The following is a 12162-nucleotide window of genomic DNA, read 5'->3' as shown; positions in this document are numbered from 1 at the left end:
GGGACGAAATAGGTCGAAATTTGATTTTGTTACTCCGATTTCAGGGTACGAAATCGGGGTACGAATTTTTCAGGGGACGAAATAAGTTGCATCCAGACTCAACATAGAGACATAGCTTTATTTCCGAAAAATGCTGAAGAAAGCATGATCTTATCCTTTCGCTATGACACCGGACAGCACGATTTCACAGTAATATTCATACCCAAATTTTTGTTGAACATGCTCTCAGAATGCCCCAAATTCAAAGTAATTTTTCAAAATTGTCTGGGGGAAGCCCCCCAGACCCACCGTCACTGGGTGTCGCCTTCGGCGTGATCACCGTCAGCCTTCGCCTGCCGACCGTCAAACCACCCCCCTCCCATTTCAAAATAGCCTACCTAGCTACGCTACTCAATTAGATCATTGCCATTGGGGGCTGCAAAGCATAGCCTATTCTGCACAGGGCCCGAAATACCTTAAGACCTGCACTGCTACCAAGAATAACATATCAAGGCTTTGTCAGTCAGAGGATAAACATTCAAAACCAAACCATGCTTGTGCTTAGCAAAAATAGTAAGCTAATCAATGAGAACTCGAAATAAATGTCCGATACATGTTTACATGGGTTGCAAAAGAGCTTCGCAGAGCGATTATGTTTGAACGACGATTGTTCCTTTCTTGGGTCATATAGCCTACAGTACAAACGTAAAATTTGGAAGATAAATAGCCTAAAACAAGATAAGGACAGGTCCGCATTTAAGGGAGAGGGAAGAGGGTGCAGGTGCCCCGGGACCCTCTTTTGAAGCCCCCCCCCCCCCCCCGACGTGGAAAAAATGTGATTTTGTGTTATTATTTTTTCTTTCTTTCAGCCTTCGAAGTTTCTGCAAAATGCTGTGCAGTGCTGGATTAATGCTACTGTAGACGTAGAGGTGTTTTTTGCACGCCCCCTCGATCTAAAAGTGCCTCGGGCCCCCCATCAGCTAAATCCGGCCCTGGATAGGAAACGCATATTTTTTGCATTTGCGTTGGCTTGATGTTTACATTGTAGAAAAAAAATTAGCCTACTGCAAATCAGTACACATTGACGAAGTTTTAGTTATTAGGCTATCGGTATAGGCAGAGATGGGCGTGATCTTGATCTTGAAGATCACAAGTGATCTTGATCTTGATCTTCAAGATCACTTTTTTTTTTGGTGATCTTGATCTTGATCTAAGATCACTTTTTTTTGTGTGATCTTGATCTTGAAAAGCAATAAGATCAAGATCACTTTAAAATTGAAGTTTATTTACTAGATAGAGGCATTTTTTTAGAACTCATACTGTACAAAGTAGTTAGTGGCAACTATTAACATTAAGCCACTGTTAATATAATATGTGTCCAACAAAAGACGATTTAAAATCATCATCTAATCTGGTCAGCGTTACCATTTCAAAATTGAAAAAGTGTTCTGTGTTGGTCATAATAAAGAACTCAACTTTCGTGTACTTTATGTTGACGTATAATAAAAAATGATTTAACTTTGTTCACAAGTTCCATGTGTGAATTTTATAGAAATGTTTGCTTTCTTTGACTCAATTTTAGATGTTTCAAAAGTCTAGAATGGCGGTGTTAAAAAATCTGGACTCTAGCCGACTTTGGCATGTAAAGTGGTTTATTGCAGCAAATTAACCAGACCAAGACTTGTTTAAGGTCTGAGTATGGAGTGGTTTGTCTCACCGCAAACCTCTGAATGTTTTTGAAAGCAGACAACAGTATCAATGTTGCCAGATGAGTAAATAGTGCAATAAACATTGACATAATGAAGTGAAACTTAAAACTACTTAGTAACACGAATAAAAACTCCCACATGAACCAGACAAATATTTGGTAAAAAATGATGCAGTTCAAACTTTTTTTTATTTGTTATGAATAAAAAGTATAAAACTAATTGCAAATTTTGCGACTTTTTCAGTACCGTACTACTGTAATTAACCTCGGCCTTAGGTGCGTGTGACGTTGCGGTTCTACGCAAACTACGTCAGCAATTGATAGGCCTAATAGCAACAGTCACTAACTTATTACAATTCTTAGGCCAGTGATCGAGTAGTTAAAATAAGAGTTAGCAATACCAACTATATACCTTTACCCAGGTTGCTTATAGCAATTATTTTTGCAACATCATTGATCAAAAACATCATTTTTTTTCAAGTACACAAAAAGTGATCTTGAAAATGATCTTGATCTTCAAGATCACGATCTTGATCTTGATCTTCAAGATCACATAGTTTGGTGATCTTGATCTTGATCTTCAAGATCACCTATTCTTGGTGATCTTGATCTTGATCTTCAAGATCACCAATACTGGTGATCTTGCCCATCTCTGGGTATAGGCTACTGGAGGAAATTATGGTTGTTTAGGACTTGAGGCGAATTTATTTGCGTAGATGCACGATTGTGCTTTGCAACAATGGTAGGCCTAGTCTATGTTTGTTGAAATCCAAGCGGAAATGAGAAACCAAAATGCCGGAAGCGAATGCCCCTCCTGCCCTCAATTTTTCTGTAGATGGAGGGGCAAGAGGGGGCAATGGTGCCCTTTTAAGGTCATGCAACCTACTGCACATCTTGCAATATAACAATTTCTGCTATTCGCTTTTAGCCTAATTATAATCTTTCATTTTTGCCTCAAAAATAATATTCAGTTATTCAGTATTCACGGCACAAAATTCTTCAACACATCATTATAACATAGCATGATGCCCTTCTTTGTATACCGGACACTTGTATCATTAGTGAGCTGATGGATGAGAATTATCGCTATAGGCTATCTTATCTTAAAATTAAAAAAAAAATTGGCCTTTCAGCAACAAAAGTGCCTTTTTTTCATAATCCTGCCCCCCCCCCAGTCAAAAATGGTTCCGGTGCCCCTGCCCACCAACTGGATTTAAACTAGGGATTTTAGATCATGAGGATACAAAACTATGTCCGCTTTTAGTTTATCCGCTATACCAGAAAGGTTACCAGAAAAATACCAGAAAGATACCAGAAAAATACCAGAGAGATATTTCATTTTCTTGATACGGTACCAGAAAGGTTTCGTTTTTTATTTACAAAATGTATTTTTAAGGTCACGGATATAAACGAGACGAACTTTGTTGTTGCTTAGTTTGCTTGAAAAACAAAACACGTTTGTATCTTACCGATGAAACAAGCAATCGGTAGCCACTTTAACAAGTCGAAATTCTGCCACTGAAATTGATTAGAGTGCAACCGCAAACCAATCAGAACATGTTATAAGAGGCTACCGTCCAATTGTGATCCTTCTCGCACTCATCCAGAGAGTTAATGCTTGTTTTGAAGTTTATATGGTAATTACAGAAGAAAAAGAGCAATAGCAGTAGTGGGAATCGAACCCGCGTCAATGAAATGATTACTTTCTAGCCCTAACCCTAACCCCTAAGCCAACCAGCTGACAAAAAATCCATCACTTAATTTGCTTTCTATCATCTTCTTTTCGCCATTTTTTACGTCACTTAAACCGTAGCTTGTGATTGGTTGGCGGTTTCATTCTAATCAATTTCAGTGGCAGAATTTCGACTTGTTAAAGTGGCTACCCAAGCAATCGAAAGGTCGATTGCCAGTTAGAAAATTTTTACGCCTTTCTACAAACTTAGCCTTACTGGCGGCAGTGGCCGAGTGGTTAGCGCGTTTGGCTCGCAGTCGAGAGCCTGCATGTTCGACTCCAGCCACCCGCACTTGCTGTTGTTTCTCTGGGCAAGAAACTTTACGATAATTGCCTCTACCCAGAGATCGATTTCGAGTAATGGGTAGTACCAAATTTAAGTCATAAGTAGAGTAGACAACCGGAAACATACATTGCCGTCGGCTGCAGCGTGGGTCAGGTGTACGTCGGAAGGCGTAGGCTACACCGATACATAGCGCTCAAGTCCGCTTTTCCGCAATGCAGGATAAAGATAATAAAACAAAAACAAACTTTCAACGAAAAACGTTAAATTACTTCAAAACCAACATCACCACTTTTATATAACCAATAACCGTGATAAAATCTTTAACATGGTCAAAAAAAAATGTAAAAATCAATATGATTTTCAAAAACGAGAGAATAAAAAGAGAAACTGTCATTAATGAGAGTGGTCTTTTTATTCTCTCGTTTTTATAAACCACATTAGTTTTATTTTCTTTATCCCTCATGTTATTTTTTGTTAAATCTATGGTCATGTTAAAGATTTTACTGTAGCCTACTTAGTTACTTATGTAAGCTACTTATTTGAAACTCGGAGCTAATTTTTTTCAGATTTATGCAGGATTGTATTTTCCAACGGTGCCTAAATAAAATTTGTCCGCCCCGATAGCTCAGTTGGTTAGCGCGTCACTTCTGGAACGAAGAAGCTTCAAGATCAAGCGACGCTGGTTCGACTCTCGAGATGTGCACTTGAGCAACACACGCAACGGACTGCTCTTCATTCAGCGGCATCTAATGGATGGAATAATTCCCGGCAACAGGACTTCAATAATCGGAAACTTCACTCTGTCAATCTCGGTGACCGGGCCTGCGTCAGTGATTCAAAACCTCTACAAGTATGCGAAACTGCCAGGATTAAGCTCTGCAAGAAGCTTTCCCAGTCAGAAGATAAAGATTCAATCAATCAAAATTGTTGAAATCCATATCCATTTCTCTATGTCAGTTTAATTCCGCCGATTTTCACCCTTCTTTTTCTTCCCAACAATAGTTGAGCCTATTTGATGACGTATGCACAGTTAGCAAACAAGCAAATAGCGATTAAGGCGATGTGAAATTTGAATGGACAAAATCGAATTATCACACAGGGTGACTACTGTTGTGTAGAGTATTTTTGTGAAGTTTTATGTAATAAAATCCAGTATCCGTAAACATGTAAGCGTTTTAAGGTTAGTATTTTCTAATTCTTGCAAGGTGATTCCACAAAACATACTATCACAACGCATCAATCCACGTGATCCAGATGGCGCGCTCTGAATGGCTAGTTAGGGAAAACGCGTTGTGTGCCGCACACACGCGAGCGCGAGCGATTGCTGTCTGCTGCTGAGAGATTTATAACTTGAGATGCTGAATTGCTGATTATATATTATTGAAGATAAGGCTGCAAAATTCAGATAAGAAGTTGTGTTCAGCCGAAATGTTTGCTATGATTTTATACTTGGTTGTTAAATCATTCAGGCTTCGGTTCAAAGTCAGTTTAGGCTAGGTTTTCCAAATTGTGTAAAGTAGGCCTAAGAGGCAGTGTCTGTAATTATCAGGTCTTCTGGAATAAGAACTGCTTATTCAGGTGAAGTTGCTGTTTGTGGTTCTGCATTTTTTATATGTAGCTTTGAGAATGACACTAATAAAGTTCATAGTATTACGGAAGGCTCAGACAACTAAGTTTTCAGCACTTAAATTCTTAGTTCTGTGTACTGTAAGTGGGCTATGTTTTTTTTCAAAAAATACAATAATCTCTTCACATATTATCTTTAGTTCATAAAGCTAACCTTGTTGTGAGTAGCATTGTTTACTGTTAAATCATGCCTAAAAGTTCTAAAAAGAGAGTAAGAAGCTTGGAAAGCTCTTCTGTCATTGGACCCTCCAAGGAGCTTCCCACTGCTGATTTACCAACACTACGATATGTTCTTGCATTCTGCAGCCTACTTTGTTAAAGGTGATACTCAAGTACTTTATTACTGCAACTTTTTCTCTGACAGGTTTTAACTAAGCTTGGTAGTGACATAAAATATAGACCAACTCGTATACCTTTGTATGGATGAAGGGTAGTTGTTAAAAATACTAACATATACCGTAGCTTGCATGAATGAACAGTACACGTAGGCTACAATAACCAACTAGCAGACACTTCAAAACTTTAATGTGTTGAAATAATTAATTGCACGTTTACAGAGACAGAGCACTCACAAGGAATTAATTTTTCAGGAAGCTGGAAAAAAAGCTAACTATTCTCTTTTCAAATGAAGATCGCATTCCTAAAACAATTGAGGTTTCTCCTCTCCCAACGTTATCGTGGAGTAGAAGCACCGTTATACCAAATTGGGCTTCTTGACAAAAGGACAACGAAAACGCTTCAAAGGAGAGTTAACAAAAAGGTAAGTTCTTACATACGGTATAGTTACAAACTTTTTTGGCTAGTAATTTTCTATGAAGTGTAGGCTAAGGCTTTATAAGTATATTCTTTGATAACAGGGTCATGCATAGACATGTCCCATGCTGTGTACTGGGGTTGGTCAGTTGTTGTCATTGACATGGCTCTTCTAACAACATTTGTTGAATGGAGCCATATGAGAAGGAGAATGGGTTACTGCCCATTCTACAAGTACAACCCCACTTCACCATTGCAGATGTAGTGCAACCAACTCTAGATAGTAGGTGGTTTAAGGATTTTTCATTTTCCTAAAGCATTTCCTCGTGGGAAAGTGATTCAGATGTTCTGATTTCTATGTCTGTAAAGGCAGGCTTGTGCTTTCACTAAAGCTAGTCGTGCTATGGCGAGAAGATTTTTCTTGACTACCGTATCACTGTTTTTTACTGCCATTTGTCCGAAAGAGTATTATCTGTTATGTTTGGCATATATTGTTTTTCGTTGTGACAGTCAGAAATAAAAACAAACTGAACTGATTTACATGGATTATTTTGTGTTCTTTACATTTATCATTCACACAAAAAACTTGTTTTTCAAGAGCCTCAAACAACAGCGAGGAGATGATTTCGCTGCAGCAAAGAAGTCACAAGTGATAGAGGAAGAGAACTGGAGAAAAACAGCAGTTTTCTGCAGCAATTGATGAAGAAATTGACTCCTTTCGAACCAGCTGCACCTGGTACATCTGAATGTGACAATGCCCCGGTATCCAGTGATGATCCTGCTCTGTGATCTTTTTCTGTGAACATGTTAGAAAATATTCGCAAAGGCAGTAACTCTTGTGATGTTTCTGTCCGCATTTTTACCCAACCAAAATTAAATTTGGATGCCAACTCACTGTGCTCTTTGATTGGGACCATGCCACGCTTACTGAGTCTAGCCTTGCTTCACACTTGACCATAGATGAACTAAAGGGTTTGATAAACACAAAATTTGAATGCCCTCATTTTCCTGCCCATACTCAGGCTGTGCAGCGTCTCATTTGGGAAGTCACTAACGACTGTGGAAGTGTTGCTGGCCTTCAACGACTGGATGGTTTCATTCGGGCGAGAATTGCTTCGCGTAGGGTCTTGCCGAAAGCAGACACGAAATCTGACTTATAATGTTTTGATATTCACCATTGTTTCTTGTTCATTGGCTGTATTCTTCATACGTTTGTGCACGTTTTACAAGCACATATAAAGTTGGTTGGTTGATGTGTAAGCTACCATTGGAGAGTTGCAGTTACTATATCTGTCAAAAAACAAATGTAAATCGGCGAAAACAATCGAATATTAATGCAGTGCGTTGTGTGATTATGTAATACATATTACTACAACAAAACCAAAGTGTTATCTTATGCACAGTGCATTCCTACTCTTGCCATAGAAGTGAAAAAGGCTTTAATATCATCAGTTTTTGCTGACCAAGCAAAAATAGGGTTGCCAGGTGATTGTTTAATATCTTACCGTACACCGCCAGCCTTTACCTAAAAGGGCAACTAGCAGTGACATCATATGTAATTGTTGTTGTGGTTGTTAAAGTTGGAAATTTTTACAATTTAAAAAAAATAAACAAAGTTTTTTCTTCAAAAAATTTGTACCTGGCAACTCTGTGCTGGCAACAAATGCCAAGGACAAAATCGACTACATGTTTAAGGTTACTGAATATTTTTGCGTGAAATTTTACAGAAATACTCTACATAGCAATAGTCACCCTGTGTGATAATTCGATTTTTGATTTTTCAAAATTTTTTGATTTTCACATCGCCTTAATAGCGATGTCATCGTCATGTCATTGACAAGGATGCCAGAGCTTGGTTTTTCCACCTAGATCTGGGTTTTTTTTACCACATCTGGGTTTTAAGTTTTTTTATTTCAAATTTAAATAAATCTAGGTATTTTTGGTTTTTTTAACTTTGTACAGAGCTTCATTCATTCATAGCTTGTCACAGCATTAGCACTGGCACAGCTTGCACAGTTTTAAGGCACTGGGATCTTCGATAAATGGTCCACACTGCAACACAAAAATGATAAGGTACTGGTAATGTTTTTTGCATCAGCTACTGCAGTCAGTGAGGTACAGGATGCTGAAGAAATGATCCAACTTTATGAAAATGTGGATGACTAAAAATTGGAGTACAATAGTACAACTATTTGTGTTACTGAACATTTATTTATGGCAGTGGTTATTTGACCGGCTCCGGTCTTTGAATCTGAAACACTATTTGACCGGTCATGACGTCACTACATAAGCGCTTTTTTCTTTTTCTCTTTCAAAGCAAAAGACGAGAAGCGCCGATATAAGTTCTAAATTCAACATGTATTCTTCAACTCAGTCCGTGGCGCGTGCGATACGTCTCCGGCTGCCGATCTAGAGGGGATGAGTTCGATACCATCCGGAAGCATTCTTTTTTTCATTTTTTTTATCTAAATTTTGACCCGAAGCGCATTTTTGTGGTCAATTTTTAATTTGAGTAGCCTACAGCCCATTTTTTATGTCTTTTAATACTGTTAGAGTTTTTTTAATTTGCTGGAATTTGAGAATTTCTCTTGGTAATTTTCCGATCGTCATAAGTGAACGTGTGTTGCCGAACGACCCAACATTTTTCTCTCAAGTTAGTTATATACAATACTTCTTTAAAAAATGGTTTTACCATTATCATTTCTTTTAAAAGAAGTATTGTATATAACTAACTTGAGAACTATACTTGGGAACTATTAACTAACTTGGACTGTAGGCTACTCAAATTAAAACTTGACCACATAAATGCGCTTCGGGTCAAAATTTAGATAAAAAAAATGAAAAAAAAGAATGCTTCCGGATGGTATCGAACTCATCCCCTCTAGATTGGTAGCCGGAGACGTATCGCACGCGCCACGGACTGAGTTGAAGAATACATGTTGAATTTAGAACTTATCTCGGCGCTTCTCGTCTTTTGCTTTGAAAGAGAAAAAGAAAAAAGTGCTTATGCAGTGACGTCATGACCGGTCAAATAGTGTTTCAGATTCAAAGACCGGAGCCGGTCAAATAACCATTGCCTTTATTTATTGTGAATTTGAGTTATTCTTTTCAACATTATGTTCAAATGAAAAAGGCTAAGCAGGGTTTATTGCCAAGAACCAAGTTATCGTAGTTGTACACCAAACTGTAAGCAGTAAGCAGGCATGATGATTCTCCTCAGCCGCAGTCTACAACTCACACAGCAAAAAGTTTAGTTCAAAAGTCAAAACTAACCTTAATGGCTAGCCTATACAGTGTACAGTGTACACTCATACATCTATTCAGTTTTACAAATTTTGGTTAAACACACACTGAACCTTGCTAGCTAGCCTGACGCTTTACCATGAAAGCAATTTTGAGCCAAAATCTTTGCTGTGAGCCCATATAGGCCTACCAAGCTTTTGTTTTTGTATATAGTTATATTACATATATATTAACCATAGGCGCCTAACTATTTTTTTGACCGTGGGGGCAAAAGCGTGTTTCATCAGCAGCAACGTAAATTCAGCAAAATGTCACGCAGATCGATGACGTAATTATGCCGTCACACTAGGGTTGCTTTTATTGCCAATCAATCAATCACTGGTTTATTTTTTTCTCAAATTATCACGACAAATACATTGGTACATTACATAGAAGTGAGAGAGGAAGGAAGCGAAAGACCTTATGAGGTCACCAAGTCAGCTTCCACCCCGGCGGCAGTACCGTATTTTACAAAAAAATACTACCAATGAAAATTATACTGAAAACACTTAGAGAAAATAATGAAACGTTGAATAAGGTTACAATCGCAATGTGGGGGTTAGTAAATGCAAGCCAAAACATGAGAAGATTGTATATGAACATAACATAAAAAAACAAAACAAAAACAGAGAAATCAAACAAAACACAAATTAGATCCCAAAAGTTGTCAGACATGTCAGATCAATTTCACTGAAAAATACACAACAGAGTTGCATTTAGCAAGAGTAACAACCGACCAAGTGCGTTTGATATTGCTTTTTGAATGAAAAGGGAGACAAACATTTAATTTCTGAAGGAACCTTACCCCATGCTTGGGGTCCCAAGTACTGTAGCATTTTTTGCCCGGAGTTATTATTAGTTCTGGGTAAGAAATATTGGGATTTTATCTTGTGGCGAGTATTATGTTGATGGATATTATTTAAATCATTAAAATAAGCACTAAAACAATCAGGTAGAAGTCCATTTTTATATTTGTGCATGAAATTGGCATACTCAATTTCAATTAAGTCATTAAGCTTGGGAACATCAAATTTAACATATAATAAATTTACAGAGGCATGTCTAGGGTAAAATAAACATGCTCTAAGAGCTTTATTTTGAATAACTTCTATGGGATGTAAAATAGATTTATCAGCCCTACCCCAATTTATTAATGAATATTGTAAATGAGATTGAAAAAGAGCAAAATAAACAACACGCAATGTACTAAGTGGTACAAAATGTCTGAGCTTATATAAAATTCCACAAGTTTTATTTAGCTTTGTGCGAAGACAAGTTAAATGTGATTTCCATGATAGCTTGTTGTCAAGGGTAACACCAAGATATTTAATTGAATCTACTTGTTGAATAGGATTTCCATTAATACTTAATTGAAAGGATTTGGCTTTGAAAGGATTTTTACATATTATCATGTATGCAGTTTTTGAATAGTTAATTGACAGCTTATTTTGTCTCATCCAATTATCGACAAATTTCATTTCTTTATTTACTCTTTTTTGAAGGCAAGTTAAGTCTTTATCTGTCATATGTAAATTGGTGTCATCAGCAAATAATGTTGTTTTAAAATTTGTTGCATTTGGTAAGTCATTCACATATAACAGAAAGAGTAATGGCCCTAAAACAGAGCCTTGAGGGACACCACATTTTACCTGTTCAAAGTCAGATGTATTTCCAAGTATTTTAGTACATTGTTGTCTATTAGATAAGTAGGAATTTAAAAGACTCAGAACTTTACCTCGAAGGCCATAATTGTAAAGTTTGCTTAGTAAGATTTTATGATCTACAGTATCAAAGGCTTTGCTTAAATCCAGAAAAATTGAGCATGTGAATTCCTTTTGATTCATGGCAGATAACAGTTCGTCATATATTCTTGTTGTGGCTAGTGAAGTGGAGTCATTACTTTTAAAGCCATGCTGGCATGTAGACAAAATGTTATGTTTGTTGAGAAATTTATTAATTCTTTGATATAGAATTTTTTCAAAGATTTTAGAGAATGTCGACAGTAAAGAAATTGGTCGAAAATCAGTTAAGGCTTTGGGATGAGGGTGTTTTGGTACTGGAGTGATTTGTGATAGTTTTAGACAATCTGGATAAACTTCTTGAGCAATGCATTTGTTGAATAGTTTGACCAGGACAGGAGTAATGACACATTTAGCTAATTTAACAGTTTTAGTGGAGACACCATCCAAACCAGGAGCTGTTTTTGTCTTCATGCCATTGATACAATCAGAGATTTCGCTTTCATCAATATCTTCAAAAGCAAATGATTTTAATTGACTTTTTATATCACTACGTGGATGTACTGATGGTATTTTAGCTGCCATTTTTGTTCCTATTTCAGTGAAATGTTTGTTGATTAGATTTGTAAAATTCATAGAATCAGTTTCATACGTTGTGTCATCAATGATTATATGTTGAGGTAAATTATTTTTTGAGGAAGAGTTTTTGTATGTAGTTAGATCATTAATCACTTTCCACATTTTTCCAGAATCATTTTTGTTAACGTTAAACAGATTGTAGTAATATTGTTTTTTTGCAATTCTTTTTAAGTGTGACAGTTTATTAGAGTATGCTTTGTAGGAAAGAATCTGTTTAGAATCATCATGCCTGTAACACAATCTGAAAAGTTTATTTTTTGTTTTGATTGATTTGTAAATGCCTTTAGTTATCCAGGGTTTAAGTGTTAGTTTTTTTTCACGCCTGGTTAATTGTCTTAGAGGTGCATGTTTGTTGATCATAAGTTGTAGGTGAGAAATAAATTGGTAAAAGTTACTGTTTACATCAACATCAGTTAGC

This window comes from Aplidium turbinatum, chromosome 11 (assembly GCF_918807975.1).
Source record: "Aplidium turbinatum chromosome 11, kaAplTurb1.1, whole genome shotgun sequence".
In the NCBI taxonomy this organism is placed as follows: domain Eukaryota; kingdom Metazoa; phylum Chordata; class Ascidiacea; order Aplousobranchia; family Polyclinidae; genus Aplidium; species Aplidium turbinatum.
The sequence above is the reverse complement of the archived record's forward strand: the minus strand, read 5'-3'. Positions refer to the sequence as shown.